At 30.6% G+C, this 17834-nt stretch overlaps 1 protein-coding gene and 1 long non-coding RNA gene across 3 annotated transcripts in view; one reads left to right on the top strand and one right to left on the bottom strand.

Annotated features, from left to right (window-relative positions):
- The first annotated feature begins 3750 nt into the window (after positions 1-3750).
- LOC126739166 (dual oxidase maturation factor 2) overlaps positions 3751-17834 on the top strand; it is a 47376-nt gene continuing 33292 nt past the window's right edge. Inside the window, exon 1 of one of the 2 annotated variants that reach the window (XM_050444726.1) lies at positions 3751-3897. The gene's annotated coding sequence lies outside the window, so the exon portion shown is untranslated. Of the gene's footprint in view, positions 3898-17000; positions 17340-17834 lie in introns of those variants that run through there. The other variant, XM_050444725.1, reaches the window with a different exon arrangement.
- LOC126739169 (uncharacterized) lies at positions 8037-12111 on the bottom strand. The gene is made up of 3 exons (XR_007661563.1): positions 11765-12111; positions 8928-9090; positions 8037-8502 (listed from the first exon to the last, which is right to left on the bottom strand). It is a non-coding gene; the product is annotated as an uncharacterized LOC126739169 (long non-coding RNA).

The raw sequence follows: 17834 nt of genomic DNA, 5'->3' as shown, positions 1-17834 counted from the left end.
AAAGGACTTATCTCTTTCTTGCTACGTATACAAATATCGTGAGAATCGAATATCGTCAGAAATGCATCTGGGCAAACAAACAGATTCGAGATCTCAGCTTGTGGAGAAAATATACTCATTTTAAATTTCCACTGTGATGAGTCAGCGTAGTGGTCAATAGGCAACATTTTAGATTGCTTCAAGAAATATTTTAAACTTCAAAAATTGCTAAACTCGGTCAAACACCTCACCTCCAGTTAACCTCACTTTGATATGTCATATGGAAACCTCCATCGTGTGACACATCGTTGTAAGCAGCATGTAAAATGTTTATTCAACAGTGTCCAAAAAAAAATGTGTGGTAAGAAAAGACATTTTATCAACTTAAACTTTAGTAGGCCAAATGGTTACTCTCATTGTGTCACACATTATTTTAAATGGCAAACACTTTTCCATTTTACTTCGCCAAAAAAAAAATTGGATGCAAGTTGAAGCGATTTACTAGTAAAAATGTATGGTAATAAACTGTTCATTAAGTCCAAATAGTCTATTTTTTTGAAAATACAATATATCCTTGAATCGTCCAATCTTTGGAAAACCAAGTGGATATCTTTTGATAAAATAATTTGTATTTACAACAAGATCCCCCGCGCTACGCTTTGACAATTCGAGAGTAGCTTAATAAACAGTTTCCAGGGATGTATATTGATAAAAGAGCGAATAACTCGCGAATATAGAGATATTAGCGGACAAACACTTGCCAATGTTCGTGAGAAATTTCAAAACAGACGTTATTAGGGTCTCGCGAATGACAGAACAGATTTTGAGCACTTAATAAAATAAATTCTGTGAACTGATTAAATTGTTTTTTAAGCACCTTTTCACACCTTTACTCTTTATAGTGTATAAGTCTATAAACTTACATTTTTATACACGATTATAGGATACCCATATGACATACCAAAGTATGACTTCGATAAATATTCACTATTACCAGACATTTTAGCTCATTATTCGCTGGTACTTCATACGATTTAATTTTTTTGGCACTGTTGAATAGACATTTTAATGCTGCTCACAACGATGTATCACACGATGGAGATTCCCATTTGATGTATCAAAGTGAGGTTAGCTGGAGGTGAGGAGGTAATTGACAGAACTTTGTCAAATATAAAATTAAATGTCAACCCTCTATATCAACATTGACGTGTGTTATTTTTTAAAGAAGTGTTAAAAAGAAAACGAGAATATTCTAACATAAGTGTTCATTTTTTGGCGTATTTACTTGATTTCTATCACAACCCATCTAACTGTAACTTGACATTGTTTTATTTAAAATTTTCTAACTTTAAACATACCATAAAAAAATTAAATTTTTAATTTTGGAAAAGAGTGCTATGAATAAGCTAAAAAAAATTAAATTTGGGTCAGTACCTACATACAATTTGACATTTCAAATTTTGTTATTTTCTTTCTCTGCAGTTATTTGTTGGCGGATTCTAATAAAAGCTGCAGCGTATAAGTTAAAAATGTTTTAACAGTTAATTTTTTTGACGTTATGCAAAGAAGTTCTATACTCTATTTCAGAAGTGTATAGAGCAATAAACTGGGGAATTCCGTTCTGTTTGGCTACATTTCGTGGTAGTTCATAGGCGCAGGTGCTTATAATATTTATGAATTTAATTTTCACGGATTAAATGCAATTGACGAAAAGCAGTCCAGCATGTAATTAAGCAAGAGGACAAAATGTGGGATCTTGACAACCTCATCGATCAGACAGTCGATCCTTTTATTATAATGTCAAGAGGTGATGACAGTTCGTCCGATGACGAAGAAGACTACAATCTATTATAATTTAAAATTGTTATACACTGTTCAAAAAGTGCCAGATCCAAAAGTGACATTTTCAACTGTTTTACTCTACATATTATGTTCAATAAATTTGTGAAACAAATATATTATTCCATTTAAACAAAAGTAACTTTCTAAAATAAAATAGCATTTAAGTACATTAATTATAAGGTAAAAAACAAGTCCCAGTTGCACGCCTTTGGCGAACCGTTTTCAATGTTTATCAGTGGGTAACAATGGGCAAAACTCATAAATTGACCCAAAACCGGGTGGCACTACCTGCAATCAACGAAAAGAAAGAATTTTACATTGAAACTAATACCCAACTAAGGTAGTGGCATAAAATATTGGTGGATCACCAGGTACCACTTTTGCATACCTAATGAGGTTTTATTGCTCTACACACTTCTGAAATAGAGTATAGTACTAGAGAATCGAAGTTTATTTCCTCTATTTATACTTTTATCACCTGCTTAAAGACATTAGTCATGCTGGTCTGATGGATCTCGTCTTAATCGTAATATACTTTAGAAAACGCTGGCAACTAAAAGTAATAATTTATGTCCCTATATATTGCAAATCATCAAGTTCAAGACAAAACTCATTTTCTAATGCCCCATAAAAATCCGCGCCTGCAGTTAAAAAATAATTCATCAACGTTGCCGCGATTGACGGATCTCGTCTTAACTGAAATACAGCACACAGAGGAAGGCGGCTTGAGCGCCACCTAGAGATTTAGGACGGAACACATGTTAGTATATAATATACATAATCGTGCCAAACGAGATCCGGACAATTTTTTGAAAAAAGTCGTTTAAGACCTTTAGCATTCAAATGCGACCTATATACACGTGTTACAAGGCGAGATCCGAAATCGGATCTCGGGTTGTTGATCGTATAACAAAAATGGATCTCAGCTTGTAATCGAGATATATATAATATATATATATATATATATATATATATATATATATATATATATATATATTTTTCAAGGGACAATAACAAAATTTACATGGAAGGGTTTATTGAAAAAAAAAATGTTAAAATAATGGAGTTGCTATTTGAAAAAAAAGTTAGGGGTGATTGAAAGAGTTTTGTTTAGTGGTAAAACTGTCTCGTAATTTGAGTGTAACACCAGAAGTTCCAACCCTATGACTATATGGTATGCTATACAAGTATTCAGAATATATCCTATAATTTTAAAATGTGATGGTATACTGGGATGTTCCATTTTATAAATTAATCTAACGCCATAGTTTCTACTTGAGGTGCCCTGTATATAAAATTATTATTGCAAAAAACGCACAATTCATAATGCTAATCGACGCTTGAAAAAGAAAAAACCCTGAATTTTAAATGAAGTTAGTTCTTTTATCGTGAATCCACTGTATTGTAAAAAGTCTTGATACAAATTTTCTACTTTGGGTTATCTATCACCTTTAATTAAGATAGGAGACAAGAAGAGGAACAAGAAGCAGATGAAGAAAACAACAACGATCATCATCGATCGTACCCGTCTACCGAGCGATCAAAAAGTGCCATCAACATAATCACCAAACGCGCTTAACTTTCTCCTTCGCAAAAGCGTCGACGAAGCCGATTCAACCTGTTTCCGCTTTTCACTTGTAAAATAATTGTAAACGCGCCAAGAAACTTATTTTTTTAAATATGTTTGTGAACTTTGGCATACAAGTGTGACAAAAGGCACGTTTTCTATCCTGCGACCTTTGTTGGGTGGCATTCTTCACACCGACATTGACTCCGATCAATGGTCAAATCCGGTGACGCACCGATCAAGAATGTTGACCTGTGCAAGTGTGATTTCTTCGCGCGGGAAGAAGTTGTAAAACGTTATCAGTGGTTGGTGATTTGATAAATGTACGAAAGTGAAAACGCAAATATTGTGTCTGTGTTGTTTCATGTGTGGCATCTTCGGATGAAAGTTGTTTAATTTTAAAACAGGATTGTCTACATAGAAAATTGACAAACGCAGTTATAAATATAGACAAATTGAAATCCGATGGCATATGCTTTTATACAGTTTTTTACACGGTTATAGTTTAGGTAAGTGTACAGAATAAAATAATTTGTAAAAGAATACAAAATAATATTCGGTGATTTTGGTTCGTTGCTTAACGCTATACTTTTTCATTAATCTCCCAGGTTCAGACTTTTTATAGGCTTTTCGACTACTAGAGCATTGCACTAAGTGGCAACCTAGTATAACGTCTAAATATTTAATTCTCGTTTTTAAATATACATTTTTTTCACTATCAAAATACATTTTTTTAGTTCCAAGCCCATAAAGAAAAATGGGACTTAATGCCAAATTAATCTCAAGTTATTTTCAAAAAAAATTCTTTTAAGGAGGTTTTTAGGCTAAAGACCGAAAATATCCTTAATTAATTAAATTATGATTAGTTAATTCATTCATAAACAATAACCAATTTAGCAATAAAAATGAGAGAACTATACGGAAATCATGAGAATGCAAAAAAAAATCACATGAAATTTAGTGTTAGATGAATATTAAATTAAGTTTTTTAAAGGATTCGACCTTGAGTGGCACGTTTAGCACCATCAAATTATAACAAATTAAGACTGGAATGTTTGTTTCTTTTTTCAATGCTACTTCTTCGTTCGACAAAATTCCATCTTCAAGGCTTCATTTCCTTAAAACTAACGACGATTCATTATGTGGTGCTGCGACGTTGTTCCTTACTCGAAACAAAAACACGATCAAGTTTATTATTGCACAATTTACCTAACCTCTGGTTAATTTAAAAAGGATCTCGCAAGGTTGCTGTCCGTAGCGAACTCGCAAAGTATTTATTAGTTACCATTTAAATTATATTTAAAATACGAGGGTTATTTTGAAAAAATATTTCAAGGAACATTTTAGGGGTCGAGCTTTGGTTCAGGAAATTAATCTGTAATGTTTTAATGTGCAGCTATATGTTAGTATGCAGTTATACATATAGGGTGGACCAAAGAAAACTTAATAGTGAAACAGTGAAAAGTATTCTGAATAAATGGACAATTTGTATTATACAAGTTTCTTTTTTTCTTTCATTTATAACGTTGATTCATTGATTCAGCGCCATATATATCTCTTATACTCTGAATCTACGTAAAACAAAGGTAGGTTTAAATAGTAGGTTAAAGGCAAAGATAAATATAAATGTCTTTAGTTATGAGTTTGGTTGTCATGTGTTGATGCAATAGATTAAAATACTTAACCACTGTGGTAAACGTATATGCTGCATTGTTCCTAGTTAGTAAGAAATGAGTAAAGTTATCTGCTAAGAAGCCAATGTGAGTGTAGATAAGGTTAAACTAATTATGCATACAGGCAGAAAAGATATTCCCCTGTATAATCCTTTTTTTAGACTTGATTTCTTTACAACACTACATTATACGTTGTCTTTTTTGCTATGTTCTAAACAGTCCTGGTAGATATTGCTATTGTTAAAGATCTATAAATATTCTATAAAAAAAACAAACAAGTCACTTAATGCATTCGGTCATGGTTACCCTTGAATGTTGAATATCAAATAAAGGTTCATATTAATTGTAATTGTGTTAAAAGGAAAAATTATGATAGTTATATGAAAATCTTCACCAGCAAGGACATATGTAACGTAGTTTGTACTTATTATTTTACCATAGGCTGTTTTTTTTTGCTGTAATTTTTTCTTATGTTTCTTATTTTAATTATATATGCGGGTTTAAAATAGGTTAAGTGCAGGCGCTTAGTATGTTTTATTTGTCGGCTTTTGTCATGGTAATTTAATGGTATGGTTAAAGCTTGTTAGCTTGCTTGTAATGGGTATTCTTTACAAGTGGCTTAAGGTAAGTTGGCTTCTTTTAAGTAGAACAGCGAAGACGGTGATTTATTGTACAAATTATTTTCGTGTCAATGTTTAGAGGTTTCTTTCTAGTTCAATAATTTATTAAATTGAGATTTTAAGGTGGAATATTCTTAGATCATCAGGGTCATTGAACATCGACGAATTACGAAGATCCTTTAATAAGAAAAATATTGTAGGAGATTTTTTGATCTTAGGCTTTACTTATAATTAATAATAATCTACTAAAAGAAAATGTTAATAATAATTAAAATATTATTGTGATGCATATATTATGATACACGAGTTCTACTAGGCTAATGTAATTGATTTGATGCGGCGATGTTGAGCAAACTGTAAAATAACTCGCTAAAAATATTTTTTTAACGAATTTCTTTAACTTTAGGGATTTATTCCCTCGGGATATTCATATTTCGACGGGGTTAGCCCACACTGTATAATGTTAGTGATAAAGGAATATTATAATTGATATAACCTTTTAGGGAAAAAGGATATAAACTGGAAAAGTTATAATTAGACTTAAAATAACATTAAAAACAATTATCATAATGTACGGTCATATAATATTAAATAGCGAATAACATATGCACGCACCATAAAAAAAAAATTATCTGATCAAGAAACACAAAGAAACGAGTACCTAACGAATCTTACTTAACACCAACTCTTAATTTTAATTAAGGGAAGTATGCTTAATTTAAAACTTGCTTCTAAAATAATTATCACGTAGAAAATTGCTTATTATTAAAAGTTTCGTTATTAAAGAGAATCAGAAGATCTTGAAGATTTTGTTCTTTTTTTTATTAATTAAAGTGAGGTGAGGCGATAAATTTTAGAAAAGTTCTTGAAAATTAAAATCTTGTTAATTTGTTTGTATTTTAACGTTATTAAAAGGCTTTAAATTTCATTACTAATGAATTTTAATGGTGTTTGAACTACTCATTATTTCTAATTTTTCTTTTCAGTAATAACATAATCTTCTTTAAGTAATAACCTGTAATTTTTTTATTTTAAAAATTTGTTTTAAATACTTTTTATTAAAAAATTAAATTTAAGAAAAGATCAAGATTTTTATAATTAGATAAGACCAAAGTTTTTTTTAATTATTATTTTATTTATATCTATTGGGTAAAAGTAAAGCAACTCTTATGAAAATATCAAATATTATTTATTAAAATTAAAATTGGCATTAGCGAATTATATATACCTACTTTGTTATTGTTGTTGTTGTTGTTACTAAACGTCAAAGAAGAAGCAACATTTATGCAATTAAAATTTTATTTCATTTAACGACAAAAAAAACAGAAAGAAACACAAAATGTTCCCAATAAGATTTAAATCCGGTGAGTGTGCCGGCAAGTAGAATATTTATATATTGTTCACTTAAAACTTCTGAACAAGACGAGATGTATGCTGTGATTTGTTGTTTTGCTATAATAAGAGTCACAAAGTATTAACTGGATACCTATAATACCTCATTCCATGAAAACTGTTTCATCACTGAATTATTTTTTGTTCTAATCTTGAACTGTCCGATTTAAATGACAGTTGTGCACTGAACCAAAAAGGTACGTAATATTAATAAAAAAGTACGTTGAATCAACAATTACGAACATTAAAATCGGGCCGGTGGCGGGTAACATTGTTACAACGTTCAGTTGTTCATCAAGCTACGTAAGTTTATGTTCTTTATATTATAGATTTTGAACATCAAATCATGGACAAATAATCCTAGACTAACGATTCAGCAAACACTAATTTATGGAATGCGTACGTTGAATTAACGATTAGTGAACATTATTTGACTTTCGCTGGTTGTTAATATAACTATCAGTGAACATTGGTTTAAAGACGTGGTATGTTGTATTAACGATTAGTGATCTTTAATTTGTGGTTATCGGTTATTATTTTAACTACGGCCGTACATTAGCCCGTGGATGCCGAACCTTGATTTAAGGAGCAATGGTGGTTATTTGATGTTTGTCTGTTATAAATGTACTACCATCAGACATTGGCTCATAGACTGCTGAAATTAAATCAACGCATAGCAATCATTATAGTTATTCCCAAAAAACATTAATATGTGAAGCGTGTACGTCAATTTTTAGGGAGATGATTTAAATACGATTATTTTTGTTATATTATTATTATTATTATTATGATTATATTTTAGATAATTATATTATTATAATTAATGTAATATAATTAATACTATTTATAATTAATGATTTTTAAGCGTATTTTAATGTTTATCTAAATTCAGTTTAGGTATACGTTTGTCAAATTTGTATTGAACAATTTTTTTTTAAATAAATACACATTTATTTTTTTTTTTATTGTGGCAAATATTCGCACAAAATTTGAACTTTTGGACTTTCCAAAGTAAGGTAAGGTTTATCACTATAAAAAGCCTTTTCAATAAAATTCCAAAACATTTTACTAGGCTTTGGAAAGTCCTAGTTGAAGAGATACATTATTTTAAAACATACGTCTACAGCCTTAATTAAATGAAAGCATTTGTAACGACCATCATCAAAGTACACACAAATGTTTGAAATGTTGTTAATATTATCCCCAAGACACATTATAAAGGGTTGAATGGCCGTTTCTTTAGTTTTTAAATAAATGATGTGTTCTTCAGCCTCCTGCTGGGTTTTTCCGCAATACAAAAACGATTCCTGGGAATCCTTGATAGTGTATTTTGTACACGTCGATTTTCCATTAACTCGTTTTTTGTATTCTTTTGCGGAAGGCACAAAATAGCCATGGAATGCCCATAGGACTGCAGCATATCTTCCATCTAAAAATAATTAAAATATTATTAAACTGGGAAAAAATAAACAATATTTTTTTTAACTTTACAGTTTTATTTAAAAAAGGAAATACTATCACATTTTTTGAACTTATAAAATTAAACTTCTTAACCTATTGCCAACGTTTCGACACCAGCCTAACGTACATTAGAAACGCGAACCTGTGTCAAGTTTTCGTAAAAATATTAATGCTGAAAACAAAATTAAGCTAATTCTTTTGTTCTGAAATCACCGAATCAAAAGAAGTTAGCTTGCTTTTGTTTTCGGTATTTAATTTTTAACGAAAAAGTGACACAGGTTAACGAAAATTGCACAGCTCTATCTTCCAAAGCAACAAAAGTGTCGATATTTAATATCTAGCCCTAACGAAAAAATAAGCCTTTTTTGTTTTTACTTTAAAGAATTAACTTACTTTCATCATCTGTAGTTTTATCTATGTTTGTTAAAAGGTCTTTAGAAGATTTGTCCTTTATGTGGCCATCTTTTTTTAGAAATTCTATAATTTGTGGTAAACACTTTTCCCATTTGCTAAGTAATTGTCCACTTTCAAATGCCACTCCATAGTTTATATCAATCTATAAAGAAGGAAAAAAAAGCTTAAATAAGCTCTTAGATTACTATAAAATATCCGAAAAAATAAAGAAATAAAATATTTTTGATTTTTTTACAATAGGGAGCCTCCATTACCATAAAAATGTAAATTATTTTTCCATAAATTCCTCTGAACAAAGTTTGTAATCGAAGAATTATCTCTTTAAAATGTTATTCAACATTGTTTTTAACCTATTCTCTTTTTCAAAATATTTTTTAAATTGGAACTTAAGAGGCATTAAAATTCCCTTTATATCACATTTATCAATATTCAAGCAACCTTGTTTATGCTGTGTGGATATAGCACTATTTATAACAAACTCTTTAATGTCACCTTTTAACTCATTTTCCTGTAGCCATTTTTGCACAAGATGATCGGTCTGAAAAGGCTTCAAAAGGTTTTTAAAATCTTCTAAAAAACTGAAAAATTCATTATAAACACCTATGTCTTTTTTAAGAAAAAAATCCATTAACGATTATATTGCCTTTATAAATGGTTCCACAATATTTTTTTCTAATCCAGCTTGAATATCCAAAACATCTTTCCTAGTAAAGTTGTCATTATCGTACAAGGTTAAAAAAAATCTGCCACCGAAATATTTACTTTGTTAATAATATCTTTTTTACAATATTGCATGTTTGATTCATGAAATATTTCTGTTTCTGTATTAATATCTACAGAGCCTTTTGCATCATTAATTAGAGGAGTGGCTATGCTTACATCATCATTAACAAACTTTTCATTTAATTCGATATTGACGTTATCGCTGTCTCTAGAAAGTCCCTGTTTTTCTAACTCGATAGTTAATTCATTAGCACCGGAAACTATTTAAAATGGATAACTGATGTTACTATACATATAAGTGCTTGCTACCAAAAAATAATTGAAATAGCACCCCTCTAAGGAGTAGTTTGTATTTATCAATGTCTAATAAAAACGTGCTACTTCAATTATTTTTTGGTAGCAAGCACTTATATGTATAGTAACATCAGTTATCCATTTTGAATAGTTTCCGGTGGTAAATAGCTTCGGTAGCACGTTTTTATTAGACATTGACAAATACAAACTACCCCTTAGAGGAGTGCTATTTCAATTATTTTTTGGTAGCAGGCTGTCATACATATACTGCTATTAGATATTAAGTTTGAACAGTTTTTGTCTGTAAATAGCTTTGGTAGCACGCTTTTATTCTTGGTCAGCAAATTACACACAACCGAATCGTTGTATTATGGACCAATTCATAATATTAATGTTCAAAAAATTGATGTCCGTTTATCGTTGATTTTACGTGCAGAAATTTTTTCAGTGTGACTGACTTTTAAGTGACAAAACTTAAGTGCAAACTCAAGCCTCGCAGGACCATTTCTTTCGGAAACCAGAGGTTTCTCATCTGGACGTTTGTTGTAAAGCTTCGCTTCAACTAACCTTCGATAAATAATCTTCGAATTTACGTCCAGTTCAGGAATTCCAGCAATTATTCTTGACCTTACAACGACGACTTTCTTTATTCTTTTATCAATCCAAAATGTATTTTCACAAAAGAAACTGCCTGGAAATATCTACCAAACGCTCTAAGAAATCAATGCTAAACTAATTTTCGAAAATTTAAGGGTTTAAAGATGAAAAAGTTTACTTCATATGTGTTTCTGTAAATTCGATGTTTTTATGCTAAGAGTTTTTTCTCGGGCGATTATTTACAAAATTCAATAAAATTACAAATACATGAGAAAGCGTTAATAAAAAAGAAAACATAAGTCTGGCAGTTCTTTCTCCTTAAAGCTGTCGACCAAATTTGGTTTCTTTGGTTGACACCAAGATTTGTGCTTCTATACCTCTAGAAAAAGCAACTTTAAGGTATTCGTCCGAAGATAGTTAAAATAAGCCGCAGATCACTACAATTTAAGTAGATTTTTAACCCTTAGGTTTTATTTTTTAAATGTGTCCTTAAAGGGTACATTTTACGAAATTTTTATCTAAAAAATACATATACTATGAATATTTTGTTTTTTTTATTATAGATTTTTATTTTGTGAAATCAAAAAAAAATCAGTTGAAACAAAACTAAATTTTTTTAAAATAATTATTAATTATTTAATTCTAAAATAATTGAAAATATAAAAATTGAAATGAAATATGAAAATATAAGATAAAATACATATAAAATTTAAATTTTAGTTAGAAATTAAACATTTATAAAAAAAAATAAGAATTTAATAAATTTTTATAAATTTTATAATTTTTTTTAAAAATATTTTAGTATAAACTATGGATTTTTTGGTAGCTTTATATAGTAAACAACTTTTTTGTTCTAGAAATATATGGCTCAAAATATGTTCTCCATTAGTTTCTTTTTAAGAACATTATGTTTCTTTCAAGGATTAAGCAAAGTTTACTGAATAAAATACTGTACTGTATTCATCATACTGTACTGTATTTTATTCAGTAAACTTTGCTTAAGTTAACCTAAAAGTTACATTTATCTTTAATCGTATGTAATTGATAGTCCCAGAATAATTTTTTTTTATTATAATTACAAATTACATTTTTAAAACAATTACAAAATAAATGGATCGCGATGTTTATTATGATAAAGGAATAACTTCGTTTCGTAATCTATGTAGAAATATTCTTTCTCGCGATTGTTTTGACGTAATTACCTCTAGCGCCATCTGCAAGTCTTCTTAACATGAATTAAAGTCACTAAACAGGTAAACTATTTAAGCAAATATAAATGGAAGCAAATCCAATTGAAAGTCATATAAAAAGTATAACTTGCGTTTAAAGATAATTCAATTCAATCGAAAACATTCATTAAAAGATAATCACAAAATATCTGCTAAAATTTTGTACCGACATTTTAGATACGCCCTTGGACGGCCTAACTTACTAAATTAATGCCTTAATAACATTAATCTTACTTATTATTAACTAAAATCTTTTTTAACGGCAAAAATTATCCGAGAAAATAGCAACCGAATGGCGTTGCGGCCTTACTCAATTACCAATTGAACGCCCACTTGCGCACTCTTAAAGGTGATTTCACGCCGATTTTTTAAAATCCTTTAAATGGCTGAGAACCATTTGAGCATGACCGAGTGCACATACACACGTTATCCAACTCATTTATGGCCGGGTAAACATTCACAACGTGACGAAAATATTTTATATATGGGTAATTTATGGTAGGAATTAAATTGCTATGTGATTGGCTTTTTTAATTGCAAACGATAAATTATTTATTTATTTATTACAGTGCATATCAACATACAAGATCTTCTTGGACTTAAGCAATAACTATAGTACCTCTATATATTTTATTTAATTAATATATGTATATATTATAAAACACTTGTAAAGGTCAGGGTGTAGTTACTCTGACGCTTTGTAGATTTACTTATAAAATAATAAGTGCGGGTAATATGTATATTGGCGTAATGGTTGTAACCTTTATAAAAGCTATTTATTTTCAGATACAACAGAGATTACAGGAAACGTTTATTAGCGATAATGAATCGCTTGCACACGCTAGAACTAATGAGCGAAGGCCTGCATATCCTTTTCTTTTTATATGAAGAGAGAAGAGAAAGATAGCTGTTTTGTGCTTTTTCACTTTGATTGTAGTTAATCTTAAGCAATAAGGTCTTAAGGCTATCTTAGAATAATAAATTCTATAGTAAAATTCTAAATAAATACTAAAGTATGGAATAAGCTTCTACCAGACAAAGAAAACAGTTGTACTTTACGAGTATACTATTAAAGAATAACAACAATGTCTGCAATTTTATGGGCTTTATGAATTCCCAAGTTCTTCATTACTAACGTTTCAAAGCTAATTATTTAACACTTAAAAGTTGACATTTCTTTTCCCACTCGTAACGTCACAATTCTATGTGTCTTAGCTGCATCTACGACTCGTCTCCATCTATCTCTGTCCAACCCATGATCTTCCTAAAGATTTCTTTTAAACTCGAGTATTTCTCTCATATCCTTTTGAACACTTGAACCTCTTAAAAACGTTCATTCGGCGATTCCTATATCTGTTTTGTGCTGTTATTTCGATTACTAAACTCATTTTTTTGTACATGTTCTTGAACTCCTCATTTGTTCGTATTTGATATTGATCAGTGTTTTTTTTCTATCCTAAATATGGCTTTAGAGTTTTCTATACATATATTGGTTAACTTTATAATCTTTTCTGGTACCCATATGCCTTCCAACGCTTGCGAAATACTTTATCTGGTGATGCTATCATATGTCTCGCGGAAATCTTCAAACAATTGGTGGACCTTCCTATTAAACTCCCAGCTTTCTTATACTGAATATTTAATTTTGTTGATTTCTTCGGACGGAACCCATAATGGTAGTCCCCAAGTTGTCTTCTGTCTCTGTCTGATGATATGCGTCCTCTTAGCATTTCATTTCGAAGAATACTGATCGCCTTTTTTGAACCACAAATAGTACACTTATTAGACTGTAAACTGTCCTATTTTGCTTACTTTAAAGCTAATAAAATGGTAGCAGAAATTTGCTATCAATCACTTATGCTATATGGCAGACAGTTTAGCGCCATATAAGGTGCGGTAAAATTCGTTAAAGTCAAAGAAAATAGAACTCTTCATTGATACAATCGTATCCCGCTTTATTTGGAAAAAAAAGCCAGGCAGCATTTCTCTTCCAAAAATCTAGAATTTTTAGTTCCTTGCAAGTTATGCACTATTCGTTCATACTCGTACCAGAAATACCAGAATCCATGTATTTTGTAATTATCATGTTAAAATCTGAATAGTATTCATAGGTAAATTATAACTTGTAGTAACTATAACTTTTAGGTTAACTTAAGTCATAAAAGTATTATTTTAACTTTTAAACTATTAAAGTTACATTCTGAAACACTGAACAAAAATACTTCAAAAACAAACGTGAGAAATGTCGTAAAAAATGCACATAAATGCCGTCAAAATTGTAAATTTGGCAACATCGGATATTGGTAATAATTTGAGTCTACCGCTGTACGACCTTGCTGGTACGAGAAGCCGGAATCGATGACTACTCGCGGTACTGCGAATTATTTTTATTTATTTTTTTTTCGCGTAAAATACAAGCGCTAAGACATTCTATACTGAAAAGACCAGTTTATGCAGATCCGGTACTTTGTCCGATAGATGTATCATTAAATAGTAATATTATACTGGGCAAAAATCATTTTATGATTATTCTTCATGATTATTAATTGGTCAAACCCACTTTTTTACTAGGAATTTTGCTTATGCCATCAACATCATTGATGCTCCATGAACTGCTCAATACCGTCGAAGGGCAAAGGAAACGGTAAAACATATGTTGGTAAATGCTAGAATTCATGGATGAAACCATGTTGCTTGAATAAACTATCATCTATAAAAACCTTTTGAAAGAAGACATAAAACGACTGGTGCTTGTGGTGATTAATTTCGGGGGCAATCAATGGCAACTAGGAAGAATAGTCCCAGCATCTGATTTTATATTTAATTTTAATTGTTACTTTTTAAGTTTTACGTATGAAGCCTTTGGATTTAAGAGGAATAGAATTTTATAAGGACTTTGGCGGTTAAGATTCTTCTTTATCAAAGAAGATTCTAAGCTCACTCACCCACCGATGTATTATTATCGCCAGTTTTAAGAAATAGCAGACATTTGTTCCAGAGAATTTGGACATTTGTTTCAGAGAAAAGGAAAGTTAGTATCAAAATTCTGTGCTAGTCTTAAAGTGCCTTTTTTCTGAGCTTACACTTCAGATTTCATTACCTCATTTACATAAATAATATAACTAATGTAATAGTAAGTAAATAATATAAAGTGAACTTGCGTATTTTAAAAGTCTTGTAGCACATTGATGAACGTCATAATTCTTGCTTTATAGCCTTTTGCTAGTGTCATTTCACTTGAATTTTTTTAAGATCCTTTAACACTAGTGTTTGTTTAATTTATTAATTGTATTTTAGATTTGGTAGGAATGCTTCTGTGAGTATCATGTTTTTAATTTATAACTTTAATTCGACTTCATCCTAGGGCAGAATTCGATAAGCTATCCTGTTTCCGTTTTCAATCAAAATATCTCTTTAGGAATTAAACAGATGGGGCGTATCTTATATCTATATCTATATCTATAGCTAGAGGGTCTTCTTTACATAGATCCCTAATACAATGCTTCTTAATCTCCCAATTCCCTATACTTTTTTCCCTTTTCTGTTGAAAATATTATGGATTTGATAATCTTGAATTTAGCTGCCGTCATTTGAGATTAGTTCCGGTATTTCAGAGGTGTTATGTGCTATATGTATACGTGTACTACATACAGTTATCTTTTCATTAAGAAAATACGACTTTTTACGATTAATCAATACATAAGTGTTAAATCTACCAGACTAATATTTAGACTTTATTTGTAGGGATTCAGCTGTACAGGTCTTAAATCATGTCGATTTTTTTATGTATATTTGCAGCGTTTGAGTGTCCGTTTATGTGTGAATTAAACCACTCGATACACAAAAATAATCAACTGAATTATTATACACTTATAATACACACATTACACCCGTATTCCTACTATTAATTTTGATTTAAAAGTCGCGCCAATATTCAGATTTCAACTGAAATTTTAGCAGCGAAGCCATTTTTCTGGAACATTCACCAACTTTCCACGTGTGTCCCGAGATATCACGAGGTCTGCCCGCTGCTCGCTCCATCCTTACCGCACCTTCGAATCTAGGTAACGGATAAAAGAAATAAATAAATAATGTATTTATTAAATTAAAATGTACATAGGCGAAGTCTAGCATAGGGCTAATCCCCTCAACCTACAATTTTAAGAACAAAAATTATGCAAAGCTGTATAGATAGCAAATTTGAAAATCGTGAGATCAATGAAATTTGTTTTGAGTTGGAATCTCATCATATCTGGTTTAAATTATAAGGAAACTTCCTGTAACTTGAGGAAGTGTGATTTTGATTTTATCTTGTTTGGAAGTATATTTATTATACACTTAACACCGTTAAAAAGAAAGCATCTGTGAAATAATGCCAAACGATAACGAGTAGCCGATAAATTAACGTCGTGCACATCTCTTCGAAAACCGAATTTTTTACGAAGTTAAGCAGGGGAAAAGGTACCAAGCAATCGATGCACAAGAACAGCCAACTGCTGAAAAAAACGTTTTTTTACACGCAACCACCCAAGAGTACAATTTTTTTCTGAAACTCCCTCATATTTTCATAAGTTAAAAATAAATCACACACACCAGGTTTTGAGTTTATGTCAGTAAATATATTTTATTTATTGACATAAAAAACTCTGTTGTGTATGACCTGTATGAATTTTAAACATTTTATCTCCCTGATAATGGCATCTTGGAAACCGCTGTATTCGAACCATGTTGGGAATTTTAAACTTCATGTAAAATGAACAAGTGGAAGGAGACTGTGTGTTTTTTAACTTACCCCGACTCTATCTACGACTCCATTGAAAGTAGGGAGTATTATTAGAACATCATATGGGTGCGGAGACTTTTAATTATTTCTTTTTTTTTTTCACTTAAATCCTTTAAAATTCATAGTTTTCATACACTTAAAATGATCAATCTCTTTCTACAATTTTCCATGGTACTAAACAGACAGAAAATTTAATCATTACGATAAGTAGGTTCTGAAGAACCCAGAAACATCCTGATTGCATATACATACATCTCCGGCTACTAAACGGCTGTTCAACTAACAAAATAAAAATACGCTAACCATCTGGCAGTACCAAAATCAAAGTAGTAAAGTGGCAACGCGGCTTTCTGGTCACGTTCGGCCTTGGGTCCCCTTCCTGCTAGCCAATCATGGCCAAGTGAGGCTCAAGAAGCGAATCTCGATTGTTTTTACTGTTCCTGCCGAGCTCGGTACGCTCGATTTAAAACTGGCTTTGGGAAAATTCACTAGAATCTAAATCGGTACGTCCGTCGGTAGTCCGGTGGTGCGATCGTTCGTTTAATAGCTCAATTAATAATCGCTACTTTTGTGTGTGTTTTAAAATAAGTTGCGATCGCTTTTTTTTTAGTTTTTTTTCGTTGGAAGTGACGTCTTTTTCCTGCTTTCTATACGTCTCTTTTTAAATTGTTGCGATTAAGTGGTTTTACTGATAATTATTGTGGAAAATGCGTTGAAGTCCGGATTTGGTTGTTGGACTTATTTTATTTGTGTAACATATTAACGGTAAGTTGATAATAGGAAAAAATGTCCCAATTAGCATATTTTTTTCTTTAAATGTGATATTTATGAATATATATAAAATAATTTTTTCGACGAGTTGTAATTGAATCCATTTCTGCGCATAGTTAGCCATTTCAGAAGTCATATTCTGCACCTGTGTGTATTACTAGTTGACACAGGTCACGTTTAAAAACTGTAATGCAACAAGTCTTAAAAATTGATATTTGCTCCTTATTTAAACATAATTAGCCGTCTTATATCAAAACTTTAATAACATTAAGAAAAAATATTATTTCAAGATAACAATCAAAAATAAAATTAGATGAAATTTCAAAAAATTGACTTTTTACACCCAAGAATCATATTTAGTCGTATTAAAGTAATATAATTCGCCTACACTCACCAAAGCTACATTATAGGCCGTAATAAAAAAATTAAATGCAGTATTCTGGAATACTGACTTTTTAACCATTTTTGGACACGATTTGGCATCTCACA

The sequence above is a fragment of the Anthonomus grandis genome, chromosome 8 (assembly GCF_022605725.1).
Source record: "Anthonomus grandis grandis chromosome 8, icAntGran1.3, whole genome shotgun sequence".
Taxonomy (NCBI): Eukaryota; Metazoa; Arthropoda; class Insecta; order Coleoptera; family Curculionidae; genus Anthonomus; species Anthonomus grandis.
The sequence above is the reverse complement of the archived record's forward strand: the minus strand, read 5'-3'. Positions and strand labels throughout refer to the sequence as shown.